The sequence below is a fragment of the Bactrocera dorsalis genome, chromosome 3 (assembly GCF_023373825.1).
Source record: "Bactrocera dorsalis isolate Fly_Bdor chromosome 3, ASM2337382v1, whole genome shotgun sequence".
Classification (NCBI taxonomy): domain Eukaryota; kingdom Metazoa; phylum Arthropoda; class Insecta; order Diptera; family Tephritidae; genus Bactrocera; species Bactrocera dorsalis.
The window spans coordinates 49,097,399-49,110,195 of NC_064305.1; the positions used below are offsets into that span (position 1 = coordinate 49,097,399).

Genomic DNA, 12,797 nt, shown 5'->3' on the forward strand with positions numbered 1-12,797 from the left:
AGCGCTCAGCATCTTGTTTAGAAGTATTTATTTTTGAACTAGCTGACCCCGCAGCCGTTGTCCTGCGTGAAATTATATAGTTTGAAATGAAAAGAAAGTTAAATTTATCATTTCATTTCTTTTTTTTTCAATGTAACGCAGCTTTCTTTATAAACAACATTTTTCGGTTTCTGTTCAGGTGTACAGAAAAGATGGTTTTCCAACTCGTGAGCACGCTACGGCTGTGTAAAAAACATAGCATTTCCAAATTTATGCCTCACACTATGCGACTATCTTTAGGTCCTGTTGACTGTCATCTCAAATTCAATTTTCACTGGAAACGGAATACGTTTGAACTGAAATGGCAAATTGTTAGAACTCAAACGAATTCGTAGGATCAAGCATTCTCTCCCTTGTATTTGATAGGTGCGTCACAATCAGTCGGGTTCCATTACACATTTTCGGCGCATGAAGATTGGGAAACATAATAACGACGGATCCTACTTTGAGACGCAAATGATGCGGTGGCATACCAAGCCTCTCCAAAGAATTTAAAAATTCCACTGGATAATTCACGGCGTCGTCTTCATTGTCAAGACGATCGATCGATTTATATGAGCGCAAGTCTCCCGGAATTTAACTTTGAATCTTCCAGTTTAAGTCATCAACATCGGTATTTTTAGCAGCTATCATTGCACGTGCACTTAAGGAATCGTAGTTACGATGATTTGGCCAATGTTCGGATAAACATTCGTGATGAGTTCATCTTTCGTGAATTGATAAAGGGAAGATGGAATTGATATCGAACCACCGGAAGTATCAACCGAAATTGTACAATTTCCAATTTTTAGCGAAGACGAAGTAAAATGTCTTCTGCAATGTCATTTTTGTTCGTATCCCATAATTAACGCAGATTTGGAGGCTGATATGTCGAAATGATTATCGCGAAAAGTGTGTGAATTTCATTTGCATTCCAGTGATTAACATGTTCCAGCAATTGTAATTGCTGGCTTACTTCTCCAAAACATGCACGCACCGTACCACTCACACTACGCAATGACTCAATGAAATTAAACCACGTATATTTATCAATAGACACCGAAGGTATTAACAATCGTCGTTTTTCGGTTGGATTGTCTAAATTGATCCCAAGGCATTCGTTGAGAACACACCAGGATGTTCACCTACTGGTTGGCCTTGCTTTTTGTGAAACCATTACTTCGACTATGCATTCCATATATAATATCAAGGCATTTCCGAATAGAGCAATGTTCTCGCAAACGGATCACTGACGAAAGTTGAGGAAAAACTCGTCAATGTTAATTTTGTTGCTGGCGGTTTTTCCACTGGCTGTACTGAATTCTCTGGGTTAAAATACACTCCTTGCCCATTCTCCAAATTAACTGCGAGACGCACAACAGTCAGAAAACGTTCATGAATTGCAAAAGTAAATATCCTACAAAGCGCTTTATTTCACGTATCGACCGTATCGTTCAAGACCAATAATCGCTATGTTTCTTCCTTTGGTGACGTACTTACAAACGTATTTTATCGATTACACCAAACTGCATTACTCAACATTGACATGAATTTTGAATGTGAATTAGACAACAGTGGCGAATATGGTACGATCCATGTGCTGTCAACTTCGATACTCACGCCCCTAAATTGAATGCTGAATGTTCTGCCATTATCGTCTGGTGAGCAACGCCGATAAAGTGGATATCCATCATTTCTAGTTTGTGTTTCCGAAAGAAAAGTACGTGGAGGAATGTGTGCGTGCGGCAAACCTCTCTTTTGCCACTCAACAGCGTACATCTAGCATCTAACAGCACCATACGAGTATATGCGTTGCTTCAAGATAATGAAAAGCTGTTGAAAAGTCATGCTATGACATCGTGACGATCGCTTTCTGATTGACCGCAACCCATAATACCGCACGTATGTCATCGCATCCTCGGAGTACTCGTTCATGTGACTTGGGCTGCTAATGTATGTTGATGTCAAAAAGAACGCCGACCGATATACATAAGCGCGACCTCTTCATGGCGTCGTGACAAATTTCAAGCTGTAATTGATCACTTTGTGTGAAAAACACGTAACATTTTCACGGAATAATTTTCAAAAATTTTTGAAACAAACGCCAAATTTGAAAGATTTAAATAATTGAAAAACAAAACAAAAAAATTGAATAAAAACATTTGTATGGAAAAAATTAACTTTTTGGAATTGTTCAATTTTCCGACTTTTCCTCATGAAAGACATACAGCTTCTTTATTTCTAAGCCTTTCCCAGTCCACGACGAACAACCTCTTAAAATTTCATCAATATTGGTTCAGCCGTCCTCTTAGCGTTACTAACGAACAAACATTTATTCGTTTGTATGAGAAAAAGAAAAGGGCTGTTTTCAGGGGGTTTTCGGCAATTATTCGAATTTTTTTCTCCGCAGAAACCATCCCTGAACCTCAACGAACATTTTGAAAAAAGAATTGTCAAATTTGGTTCAGTCGTATGAAAGTTATGAGCGTACATACATTTTGGCGATTCATTTTTATTTATATAGATTTTCACACACATATTCTATAACTGAAAGTAAATTCAGTCTATCACATAAGACCGAAGCAAGTTCTTATTGCATGATCTAAGAAAACTTTCGAATGATTTTCCAAATGTGCCTCAAGAATGGTCTACTTTATTTTCGAATCTTCGCTTATTCCCATCGATATCAATTTGGCTATTGTGTCATAGCACTTCAACTTAGAATCTTTGTTACAATCAAAATATTTTTGCAATACTTCTTCAAAAGAATGCTTTTCGATTAAAACTGGAATCCCAATGCAAATAATTTAAGGCAAAAAGTTTAAACGGACTCTAACTTTTCCGAATGGACTTGATAACTAGGGTTTCAAACCTCATAAGCATACTCTAATATAGGCCTCACCAAAGATGTAAAAATAACTTTTATAGTAAGCGGATCTCTAAATTGTTTAGACCAAACAAAACAAAGTGAAGTGAAGATTAAAATTGAGTTTGGGGTCCATAGTTACTCCCAGATCAACAAAACTGCATACTTGCTTCAACCTAAAGTCTTGTATTACGTATGAAGTAGGGTCTACAGATCTATGTGAAAAGCACATGATATGTCATTAATAAATAACAAGTACAGAATTGGACCAAGAGGGCTACCTTGGGGAACGCCTGAAAGAACATTGATTATGTCAGAAAAAGTATCGTTAAATATGACTTATTGAATTCTATTACTAAGATAAGAAGCAATCCATTTTAGAAATATTGGTTGACCTCCTATATATTAATTTTTTCTGAAGGTTTTATGCACCGATGAAAGTAAATTCTATTTACATGGATCGGATGGAAGGGCGTAAGATCTGTGATGGTTTGGAGAAGTATATCAAGTGCTGGAGTGGGTAATTTACAATCATGGATAAGTTTCAATATCTGATTATTTTAACCCTTGAACGCCTGGCGTTCTCTCCAGGAACCAACCGCTACCCTTATAAAATTTTCATGTATGCATTTTTAAATATTACATGACGTCATATGTTGCTTTGATATATTCGTTATCTTTTAGCTCAGTCCCCACTTGGGTGTGAACTTTGCAGTCATTTTTGTTTTGACTTGAGTAAGAATGCATCGAAAAAAAATAAAAAATTTCAAGAAAAGTTTTATATTTTCAAGTGACTATTGTGAAAGTAATAATAATTAATTAGTGTTGAAAATTTGGAATCTTCATCGTAAGTGTTTATAAAAAGTTAACAAATTTAAATTTAAATTGTATGAAATAAAACTTATCACGTTCTACCCGGCGCATTTTATCTATGTACATACACATGTTTCTATACATTATGTGCACAAGATTGTCAATTAGTTTCTTTCTTGTTTTGTTTTAGAAAGAACTAAAAAAGAATACATTTTATTTATGTTGAAAACACCTTCAACAAATATAAATTTATAATTCCCCAATCTATTTTATTTCCACGGTCCACGTCGCCAGATAAGCGCAGTGCCCGTGGACCACCAGTGGTCCACTCCGGGTAGAACTTGGTCCCTTGAGGAACCACCAGGTGTTCATCGGAGAAGTAGATTTTGTTACTTCCGTATACAAAAATATAATAAAATGGTTAGTAAAAGTGTAAAAATAATAATTTGTACTGTGAAACTGATTTTCTGACGACGACAGCATCGTTGACCTAAATGACAACATTTCGGCGATCCGCCGTAATTTTGGATCAGATAGTGAAGATTCTATTGAAGACCCGGAATGTGAAATATCCAGTCACAAGAATATTATTTATGACAATATTTTACAAACAAGTACTAACATTGACAACATTCCGTATTAGGAGATCGATGGCCACAACATGCCACCTTTTTCTCGTGCACACCGATAGAAAAATATTCTATAAAATTTAAAAACCAACTTTGGAAGCACTGCAACATGTCATTGAAAGAAAGTTGGATTCAGTTTCGAGGTAGCGACCAGTTTCAGTTTCGAGGTAGAAATAAAATCTTGCACACGCCCTATCATTTCTTTTCATATTTTTTATCGGACGATATTGTTTAAAATATCGTAGAACAGAGCAATTTGTTTTCTATACACTAAGATATATTGCACCCACTTAACACCACACCAGATGAAATTAAACAATTTACGCCCTGCCAACCACGCCTACCCTCTTGTGTCAAATATTTCAATACAACTACACATTTTTTCTCTATGCACTAACACCAACGCACATTTTCGGGTTATTTTTTGTTTGCCTAAATGCGATGAAAAAAAGTTTCTTTCATTTCTTCATTTATTTGAATGAGTGCGAAGGAGAAAACATAATTGTCAATAGTGCCAAAAGAAAATCCCAAAAAGGGTAATAAAAAAACGATTGAAAGACGCATGCCCATTGTAGAAACATCAAGCAACAAAAGAATCATATGGTCATCAACAACTGAGATCACCTGATCGAAATAGTTGGTTTTTCGGCACAGAGATTTAAATAAAAGGACTTAAAAATAGTAAAGAGGTTGCTGTATAGGCGCGTTAGCAATATTTTTTGGGTGTTAGGTTCCCCAAGAGGCGCATTTTCACACAAATAAAATATACAATACTAAACAAAACTATTTGTAATAATTTAAACAAAAATAGATAGATTCTTCAAATATTTTTAATAAAATAGAAAAAATTTACCAATATTTTGATACATGAAATAAAGTTTTAATCAAAACTAGGTAAATTTAATCTTTATGAATTTTAATAATCGAAATGTATTTAAAAATCTAACAAAAACTTACTCAAAATAATAAATTGGATAGCAGAACACGGCAACACACTCGTGCCTTTTCTTAGGCATTTGGCCGGTTTCGTAGTAGAATATTTAGGAAACCCTAACCTGCCTGGGCTTTTGCCCTGAGTCTTCCCTCATTCTACTGCATTCTTAATGTAATTTCTGTCATTCTACAAGCTTTCGCCTGTGTATGTATGGGTGAAAATTATAGGATTTGTTACTTGTAGGTTTATACAATGTGCATGTCATTCGTGCTCGTACAACAAGAAGAAGTACTAAGTGAACTTTATGTGATTTTTTTTTAATAATTTGCAAATAATTATTTCATTTATTTTTATAGCATTGGAAATCAGAATGGATTGGAAATAGCAGCAGCAGCAATATCATCAGAAGCAGCAAATATCAATTGATAATTATGTGAAAAAAGTGTGTGTTGTTTGAAATTGGACTGCGCAGTCCAATATAATACGCAAAAATAAATACATACGTACGTATGCATGTATTTTATGCGTGTAAGGCGGCCTGCACAATCCAATATAATATGTGAAAACAAATGTTTGTTTTATATTTTAAATAATCAAATAATATATCTTTTCTTTCAGGTGTTATTATTATTTTTATTTAATTAATCTTTATTTTCAGAGAAAATTTTATTTGTATTTAATATATTTTATTTTTTCAGATAATATTAATCTTTCTTTTTCTTTTAGATGTTACAAATTCAATGCAATTATTATTTATTTTTAGGTTTTAATAACCTTTATTATATTTTAATTTTGTCTTTTATAATTTATTTTCATTCCTTTATTTTCAGGTATTTGTTTTTTATAATCATTTTTCATTCTTTTTTCAGATATTTGTCTTTTACAATCTTTTTTCATTCCTTTATTTTCAGGCATTTGTCTTTTATAATATTTTTTCACTCTTTTATTTTCAGTTATTAACACGTTGACGGACACTTGCGTCTATAGCCGTCAAAGCGAAGTTCACTATGTGGCATGACGGCGACAGCCGTCTAAAACGAAACGGCCATGACGGTTATGGCCGCATAGTGTCACTTGTTCCTACTGTCCGTCAATGTGTTAATAATTCTTTTCTTTAATTAATCTTTTTTCAGATGAAATTATTTTTTTTTTAGACTAAATACTTATATTTTTATTTACAAAATGTTAGCGTTAAGATATTTAACTACAATAAATTACAATTTTATGTAAATATTTATTAAAAATAATAAAATTAATAATTTAAAAATTAAAAAGTTTTCTTTGAAATTTTAAGAAATTTTTAAAGTAGGAATCAAAAAGTGCAACCCTGCATCAGGTGATTATAATACAACCCTGCATCAGCTGTCGATTGGGGATATTAGAGCAGGACAGATATACTTTTTTATATGACACTGCTGAATGAGCGCAGCAAAGATATATGATCACATGTATACGTACGTGAGTGGGTAGAATTTTCGCGGGGCCTATGCGAACTACACATGTTTACCCACTGATTATCTGGTTTTTTATCCGCTCATGGTTTGCAGGGCGGATTACGGTTTCGTTTCATAGATGCACTGATACGATTGAAGGTGATTCGACAATTTTTGCAAATTAAAAACGATATCGAAATGCCTGGTTGTCGTAATACGGAGCAGCAACCAAGTACAACAACTCTATTATCGAGTGAATCCTTGTCAGCAAATATCGTTGATCGTCTGTTCAAAATACGAACATTGATTGAAGCACTTAACAAAAATTTCAATAAGGTTCCCAAAAAAGAATGAATTTGCGTTGATGAACAAATTTGTTCAACAAAAAAAAATTTTTTTTGGGGTTACAAATTGTTCTTGGTATGCCAAGATTTAGTCTTTTGCTACAATTTTGAAACTTACTAGGGGAACGAAGACTATCCACTTGAAAATGAACTAAACTTAGGGGCATCATCTGACGTTGTAGTTCGTTTGCTCCGAACTGTGCCACGTTTCATCAATCATTGTATTTTTTCGACAACTACTACACCAATCTCACTTTGCTAGCTTATTTGCGCACTCAAGGAATTTACGCATTGGGAAATAGAATTCCTGGCTGTAAGCTGCCAGTGAAAATCCAAAATAGAAGTGATGCAGGCGAGTATGTATCTTCGTTTTAAAAGATTGATATTTCTACAGTTGCCTGAAAAGGCTCACAAGTGATCAACATGTCTTCAATATTAGCTGGCATAAAGCGACGCAAATATAATGTAGGAACAACGCCCGAACACTCGCCAGCTCTTGAAAGGTTCAAAAAAAAAAAAAAAAAAAACAGTGCGAATCCCATGTCCAAATGTTATACATGAATATAACAAGTCCATGGGTGGTGTGGATCTTATGGATTCATTATTAGGACGAAGCCATATCCGCATCAGGCCCAGCAAATTAACCAACCGCTTAATATGTATATCATATGCTTGATATGGCAATGATTAATTCGTGGATTCTAAATAACCGTTATTATTCCGTAACATCGTAAACAAACCCTATGATGAACTTGCACGAATTCATATGCGAAGTTTTGATGAGAAGTGGAACCCTGTTATAAAGAAATCGAGCCGGAAGTAACATTTGCAATCAGATTTTTTCGAAGCGATCTCGTCATAACAGTGGCTCGCCACCGCTGGGTGATATAAAGTTAGATAATATTGGACATTGTTCATCACGTTGCATAAAATGTGGTATATATCTTTGTTTATTCTCACAGCAAAATTGTTTTCTGGATTTCCATAAAAACTAATGTCTATTTTATCAGTTTAATAGTAATTTTAATGAAATTTCAATAAAATATGGATTTTTGTAAAAATACATCTTCTTCTTCTTAATTGGCGCGCCAGTCGTTTCTTCTTTTCGCTACGTGGCGCCAATTGGATATTCCAAGCGAAGCCAGGTCCTTCTCCACTTGGTCCTTCCAACGGAGTGGAGGTCTTCCTCTTCCTCTGCTTCCCCCGGCGGGTACTGCGTCGAATACTTTCAGAGCTGGAGTGTTTTCATCCATCCGGACAACATGACCTAGCCAACGTAGCCGCTGTCTTTTAATTTGCTGAACTATGTCAATGTCGTCGTATATCTCGTACAGCTCATCGTTCCATCGAATGCGATATTCGCCGTGGCCAACGCGCAAAGGACCATAAATCTTTCGCAGAATTTTTCTCTCGAAAACTCGCAGCGTCGACTCATCCGCTGTTGACATCGTCCAAGCCTCTGCACCATATAGCAGGACGGGAATTATGAGAGACTTATAGAGTTTGGTTTTTGTCTGTCGATAGAGGACTTTGCTTCTCAATTGCCTACTCAGTCCGAAGTAGCACCTGTTGGCAAGAGTTATCCCGCGTTGGATTTCTAGGCTGACATTGTTGGTGGTGTTACGCTGGTTCCAAGATAGACGAAATTATCTACAACTTCAAAGTTATGACTGTCAACAGTGACGTGAGTGCCAAGTCGCGAGTGCGACGACTGTTTGTTTGATGACAGGAGATATTTCGTCTTGCCCTCGTTCACTGCCAGACCCATTCGTTTTGCTTCCTTGTCCGGCCTGGAGAAAGCAGAACTAACGGCGCGGGTGTTGAGGCCGATGATATCAATATCATCGGCATACGCCAGCAGCTGTACACTCTTATAGAAGATTGTACCTGCTCGATTAAGTTCTGCAGCTCGAACTATTTTCTCCAGCAGCAGATTGAAAAAGTCGCACGAACGGCTCGGAGAGGTTCTTCCCGATCCTGACGGAGCTTTTGGTGCCGCTCAACGTCAGTTTACACAGCCGTATCAGTTTTGCGGGGATACCAAATTCAGACATCGCGGCATAAAGGCAGCTCCTTTTCGTGCTGTCGAAAGCAGCTTTGAAATCGACGAATAGGTGGTGTGTGTCGATTCTCCTTTCACGGGTCTTTTCCAAGATTTGGCGCATGGTGAATATCTGGTCGGTTGTTGATTTGCCAGGTCTAAAGCCACACTGATAAGGTCCAATCAGTTCGTTGACGGTGGGCTTTAATCTTTCACACAATACGCTCGATAGAACCTTATATGCGATGTTGAGGAGGCTAATCCCACGGTAGTTGGCGCAGATTGTGGGGTCTCCTTTTTTATGGATTGGGCATAGCGCACTTAAATTCCAGTCGTTGGCCTGCTTTCGTCTGACCATATTTTACAAAGAAGCTGATGCATGCTCCTTATCAGTTCTTCGCCGCCGTGTTTGAATAGTTCGGCCGGCAATCCATCGGCCCCTGCCGCTTTGTTGTTCTTCAGGCGGGTGATTGCTATTCGAACTTCTTCATGGTCGGGTAATGGAACGTCTGCTCCATCGTCATCGATTGGGGAATCGGGTTCGCCTTCTCCCGATGTTGTGCTTTCACTGCTATTCAGCAGGCTGGAGAAGTGTTCCCTCCATAATTTAAGTGTGCTCTGGGCATCGGTAACTAGATCACCTTTGGGGGTTCTACAAGAGTATGCTACGGTCTTGAAACCTTCTGTAAGCCGCCGCAATTTTTGTAGAATTTTCGAGCATTACCCCTGTCGGCCAGCTTATCAAGCTCTTCGTACTCACGCATTTCGGTCTCTTTCTTTTTCTGTCTGCAAATGCGTCTCGCTTCCCTCTTCAACTCTCGGTATCTATCCCATCCCGCGTGTTGTGGTCGATCGTTACGTTGCGAGGTAGGCAGCCTGTTTTCTCTCCGCTGCGATATTGCACTCCTCGTCGTACCAGCAGTTCTTTTGCACTTTCCGAAAACCAATGGTTTCGGTTGCAGCTGTACGTAAGGAGTTTGAAATGCCGTCCCACAGTTCCCTTATACCGAATTGTTGATGAGTGCTCTCAGAGAGCAGGAGTGCAAGCCGAGTAGAAAAACGTTCGGCTGTCTGTTGTGATTGCAGCTTTTCGTTTACGTTTTTTGCTGCACAGAGGCGGGTGCAACAATATAGTGGTCCGAGTCGATGTTAGGACCTCGGAGCGCACGCACATCTAAAACACTGGAGACGTGTCTTCCGTCTATCACAACATGATCGATCTGGTTGGTGGTTTTTCGATCCGGAGACAGCCAGGTAGCTTGATGTATCTTCTTATGCTGGAATCTAGTACTACAGATAACCATATTTCGGGCCCCGGCGAAGTCGATCAGCCTCAACCCATTTGGGGATGTTTCGTCGTGGAGGCTGAATTTACCGACCGTAGTGCCAAAGATACCTTCTTTGCCCACCCTGGCGTTAAAGTCGCCAAGCACGACTTTGACATCGTGGCGGGGGCATCTCTCATAAGTGCGCTCCAAGCACTCATAAAAGGCATCTTTGGTCACATCGTCCTTCTCTTCCGTCGGGGCGTGGGCGCAAATCAGCGATATGTTGAAGAACCTCGCTTTGATGCGGATTGTGGCTAGACGTTCATTCTCCGGGGTGAATGATAGTACTCGGCGACGGAGTCTCTCTCCCACCACGAATCCAACACCAAACTTGCGCTCCTTTATATGGCCACTGCAGTAAATGTCACAAGGACCTACTTGTCCCTGTCCTTGTCCCGTCCATCGCATTTCTTGGACGGCGGTGATGTCAGCCTTTATTTTCACGAGGACATCAACCAGCTGGGCAGCGGCACCTTCCCAATTAAGGGACCGGACATTCCAGGTGCATGCCCTCAATTCGTAGTCCTTATTTCGTTTGCCATGGTCGTCATCAAAAGGGTTGTCACTCATCCGAGGGTTGTTGTTCCTTTTCATTGGGTGTGTTTTTTTTACGTGGCGGGTCCCAAACCCAGCGCACAACCCTATGCAGGGGATGTTTCGCCTTCTCACGTTAGCTCGCCTTCAAACGGATGTTCTTAGGCTACCCAGAGGATACTTGGTCAAAGACCGGAAGTCGCGAGCTGCTTGAGTCGTATGCAAAAGAATCGTTTCTGGCCACTCCCAAGTGAATGGCGATCAGAGAACTTTCCTCACTTGCGTGAACTTCTACACATGACTCCATTTTATATTTTGTAAAAATACATATGTACTTAAAAAAAGTATTAATGAGAACTTAGTGGTTCTGTAACCGACAATTATAATACATATATGAATTGTGAATGAATCGGAATTATCAGGTATTTTAGGGTTAAAACAAAATGTTAAGCAAAGTGCAGAAGAATTGGGTACTAAAGATAGTTTTGCACGATGGCATGGCGCTGAGTTATTCTAAAAGATTAAGCGATCCGTATAAGGATAATGTTCCTCAATTGCGAGTGCTAAAAACATGCTTACCACTGTTACATATTTTTGTGCATTCATTATTCCAACAACAACGTGTAAAGGTCATAAAACATGGTAATGAAACCCTCACTTCTCACTACCTGAAAGGGGCACGTAAAGCAACTTTGTGAATTTAGCAAATTAAATTTGCTTTCGTCAAACCACATAATCTGTTGCCAATCATATTGACCCCAATTTGGATACCTTTAAGTCCAATAGTCGTGCAGTCTTAATTTATTGCGTGGCCTTTTGTCAGGGTATTTTCCATATAACGACATGGCTTAGTCATCGACGTATGTTTTCGACATTTAAAGCGGTCGCTTAAACTTATCAGGAGTTTTGTGGAATCCAAGACAGAATTGCTTAGCTGTCAGAATTGCAAACCAATTCTGATTTTCAATGGTGTCACAGAATCTGATTGGATTTTGTCTTTTCGAACATACGCAAAACCAATATTCGAATCAGCTGTCTACTAATGTGACGAAACTAGCAAATGAATACATTTGGAAGCAATCATAGTAAAGTTTGTAATGAGTTCCGAATTAAAGAAAGATTTTAAGAGATAACATTTATCAAATGAATAAAAACGCATTTGGGTGTTAAATTACGTTTTGTAAATCTTCTTCAGGGGGGGAGCCTGCTTTAGAAGCAGATATATGAGCGCAGGATAGACGTCGTATGGAATTGGGGCAAAGTTTATTATCTTAACCAAAAAAAACTAAGTTAAGTTTGAACCTATGTTTAAACAACATATTGTTAAATTTGTTAGGTCAAAAACCATTTTTTCAAATTTTAAATTTTTTTAAGAATTTTACACTTTTTTTGGAAATTTTCTTAGTTTAACTACATAGAACATAAGTTATTAACAAAAAGTAATCTTTTTGAATTTTTTTCCAATAGAAATTGTGTTCTGCATATTGCCCGTCGTCCGACAAATGCCCCAAAAAATCGATTTCAAGCCTCTAATGCAGGCTCCCCACTTAAATATCTGCATTTTTTTTTTCAAAAATTCAATAATTGAGACATTTTGTGTTTTATGCTTATGTTTTCCCCTATAGAAGAGAAGATAAATTAATTCCAAATAATAAAATAATTTGATTTCTTAACTTACATTTCAAATCTGTGTGCGACTATCTTCTTGATTTGTTTCTGACAGCAAACCCGATAAAATTGGTTTCCGTGACACCCAAAACCGATACAAATTCTGTTTCGAATATCAAACCAATAATATCTGGTTTAATGCACCTACTGCTTTTTTTGATCGGTTTCAATTCTGATTCCGACAACTAT

General features: G+C 37.7%; 3 protein-coding genes across 9 annotated transcripts in view; 2 read left to right on the plus strand and 1 right to left on the minus strand.

Moving 5' to 3' along the window:
* Nucleotides 1-12,797, plus strand: part of LOC125777132 (uncharacterized) — a 223,663-nt gene that overhangs the window by 134,293 nt on the left and 76,573 nt on the right. The gene's annotated exons all lie outside the window — the stretch shown is intronic.
* Nucleotides 1-12,797, minus strand: part of LOC125777124 (uncharacterized) — a 172,901-nt gene that overhangs the window by 60,044 nt on the left and 100,060 nt on the right. The window lies entirely within an intron of this gene.
* The window catches only part of LOC125777122 (uncharacterized), a 358,233-nt gene that overhangs the window by 42,208 nt on the left and 303,228 nt on the right, over nucleotides 1-12,797 (plus strand). The gene's annotated exons all lie outside the window — the stretch shown is intronic.